Source organism: Crocodylus porosus, unplaced genomic scaffold (assembly GCF_001723895.1).
Source record: "Crocodylus porosus isolate Cpor-Errol unplaced genomic scaffold, CroPor_comp1, whole genome shotgun sequence".
Taxonomy (NCBI): domain Eukaryota; kingdom Metazoa; phylum Chordata; order Crocodylia; family Crocodylidae; genus Crocodylus; species Crocodylus porosus.
This window is the reverse complement of record NW_017728943.1, coordinates 18,818,895-18,822,487: the sequence shown is the minus strand read 5'-3', so window position 1 is coordinate 18,822,487 and position 3,593 is coordinate 18,818,895.

The window sequence follows — 3,593 nt, the reverse complement described above, 5'->3', positions numbered from 1 at the left end:
CTCACCACCAGGAAACATTGCCGACCCCAGTGTAGCATTAATGCAGTAGTAATGACTCAGGCCAGTGAAACACAGTTAAATACCTTTCTGAAACAAGACTCTCTTGTTGCTTTCTAATATTGTTTGACATTGAGATAGCAAAGTGGCAGACCACAGGCACACCCCTGCCTGGATGGAAATGAGACAGGTGGCCAGTGTCTTAAATTTTTAGACGCAGCAAAAAAAGCTATAAATGCCTTCAGATCAAAACCTTCTGTTGGTTGAATCCTCAGCTGTGAGGGCTAGAAATGAGTTTTTTGATTTTGTTTGCGGGGAGGGCGAGGGTCCTGAGAAATTTTGAATGAACTGTCTTATTCAACAGCCCTTTATTACTATTATTAAAAAGACTCCTGTGCCTAGGATCGGGGTCTAATTCACAGGATTTAATCTGGATCACCAAGGGTGCCTATACATATACATTGAGGTTGCTCCAACGCGCTGTAATTACAGGGCATCAGAACAGACTCAGTTAATTGACTCTGCTGCAGTGTAGTGATTACCACACCCCAGCAGACTCCAGCATCACATGCATCAGCATCCTCATGCTAAAAAACGACAACGATTACACTTGAAGTAAAGCTCATTTGATAAGCTTTAGTTAAAGCACCCCGCCACCATTTTTTAGTGCAGAGAAGCTGATACAATATGACACTCTGAGCACTTTAATTAGAGCGGCTCTCTGAGCCACTCCAATTAAAGCATTCCCTTCCCACCACATGTACTCACACACACCTCCCAGAGCATATATATATAAATGTCCCAACATCCCAGATCAGAAGAGCAAGGGCACTCCTTCCAGTGTTTTAAAAGATAGGCATGTCCAAGACAGAGATTTGTTACTGTTACTACTTGTTACTATTAATTCTTGCTGTGTCCAAAATAATTTGACACAAGCTCCAGGTCCCTAGCAGCGAAGTGTCAAAAGTCTCAGCTTCTAGTGACAATTCAGTATGTGTAACACCTACAGGATTCCTCCTAGGGATGTGTGGAGTGCAGGCTCCACTGCAGAAATAGGACTTTTACACTTGGCTTTGAAATGAGGGCTCAGCGTGTTAGTAGTTCTAACTACCATGCAGGTTAATTACTGTTAGTTAGTTTTGCAACCATCAGATTATCAGAGAATAAATGAGAGATGCCCAAGTTTTCTTTAAAACTGAGAGAGGTGGTTACCCCTGTTAGTCTGAAGTCAGAAGACAAGGATAGAATTGCACCTTATAGACTAAATCAGAGATGCATAGCATAAACTTTTATAAGCAGTAGCTTCTTCATCAGATGCTGTGAAGGGATAAGTGCTGTTCCCTGTGTTCCTTCACAGCATCTGACGAAGCAAACCACTGCTTATGAAAGCTTATGCATCTATGTTTTAGTCTATAAAGTGCAAATCTCCCCTTCTTTCTTTAAAATGTCCAGTGGGAGAGTATAGCCTGACATTCCAGGTGCAAATCTACCCTGTCTTAAGACCATTTCCATGCACAAGCAGATGGGCTGTGTTTAGAGAGGAAGATGCACAACTTTAAGAGGGGGGAAAGTGTTCATACAAAAATTACAGGCCTAGGGTCCTTCATTCAGGCCTTTGCCTAATGGATTCTGTGCCCAAAGCTAAAATCCCTCTGCTGCCACATTCGAGCAAATGCGTTTCCAATGCAAATGCAATGTGTAACTACCCAGCCAACACGATGATGTAGCATCACATCTAACACTTCAAAGTGAATAGCACAGGTTCTTAAAGGACATGAGCAGCTTTGTTTTCTGACCTATTTCCTCTGCAGTTCAAGTGTTTGGGGCCTGCGGAGGCACGGCTGGCTAGGAGAGCTAAGCTGTTTCATACCATTTCTCTTTTGTTTTTCTTTCTCCATTTTTTTTAAATAAAATTTTCATGCTGGATATATAACATACATATCTTGGACTGTCCTTAGGAAGAGGGAGGGAGGGAAGGACAGCTTGTTACACCTTGCTGTTTTAAGATAAACCAGACTCCCCCAGCATCCCAGCATGCTCTCTGGACTGGGCAGGACTCTCTGTTCCACAGCAGGGCTGGCCCCTCCCCTCTGCTCCACGGCTGCAGCGCTGGCAGAGACTTGCAGGCTGCTCCCCTCTTCCCCTTCACCACTCCCTGCTAAGCAGAAATTCCCCACTGTGTATTATCTATCTGTGTATTAGCTAGCAGACCACATGCTGGCTCCAGTCCATGCTGTGACAAACGCAGAATCAACAGGTAGCTGGTAATGTCCCTCTGTTGTTTTCTTAATGGGCTCATAAACAGTGTTATGGATTCCCATAATCAGACCATCCTGCCAGGGCCTGGCCACACCCCCCACAGCTCAGTGCTGTGGAAGGAAGGGAGGGCTGCTCTAGTGCCCCGGGCATCTAGTCTGAGCCACTGCAGGCATGTGCCTGCATTTCTGGAATGAAAAGGGAATGGCTACCCACCTCCGAATCAGTTCAAGCTTTGCAGGTTAAACTAACCTGTAAAGATTGAATCAATTCAGGTTCTGGCTTTCTGAATGTCTGTCCCTAGCCATGGACAATAATTTCTAATAAAAAGAGAAGCAAAAAAACCTGTCCTGTGGAATTCAATCCAAATGCCTTCTCTACATTCTGCACTTCCAGGATTCTGGCTCCCACTAAAGCACCTTGGGCAAACCTGAGGAACACTTGTTCCAGGAGGGAAAACTGAGTTCATCTATGCTCTCGGCCCTTCATTCATCTCCCATAGGAGCCAGAGCCTGAACACATGCCAGGTTTACACTAGTGTAATTCATATGTTTTATATGTGCAGGTAAATTATATCAAGATCTGGAGCAGACAAAAGAGAATCTATCCCAGGGTAGCTACATGCAGTAGGTCGCTATTAATGTGCTTTGTCACTCATTAGTGGCATAGAGTAGTAATAGCCTGATTTGCATTAAGCAAATAATTATGCTGAGACAAGCCGCAGACATACAAAACCTATGCTGGTGTAACATAACTACAGTGTAATTTATTTCTTGCCATAATTCTACACTGTATTCAATAGGTTACATTTTTGTATGTCTGTGTTGGTTCCTTTTCTACCACAGCACAAAAGCTAATTATACATACCTAAATATGTCACACATCCCAGCTTTGAGATGTTGCTCTTGATGTTTGTTGCTTTGAACTAATTCCAACTGTGTTTTTGCTTTTTGCAAGAAAGCTTCTAGGACCCATATCCTAAGTGAATGAGTAGGATAATAATCCATCATCCCCGTCTATTCAGCTTCAACAGTTATCCAAGTTTCCGGGGATGCTTCCAAGTTTCATTATAAGGCTGCTGTTTTTAGAATTACTAGAGTGCTGGTAATCTCACCAGAAATACTTCACTCTTTCCATTGCAAATGAGCAAATATGTAGCCTAGACACTCATGCTTTTGATTAAGCTGTTTGATCTTCTCTATTTCATCTATGAAATAGGGAGATTCTGACCACAGAGTTTGTGCGTTGATTATTCCACAAGGCAAGAGAGGAAAACCTGGGCATTTCCTGTATTTACCTGAATCCAAAATTACTTTGAATTTAAGACAACCCAGCAATAA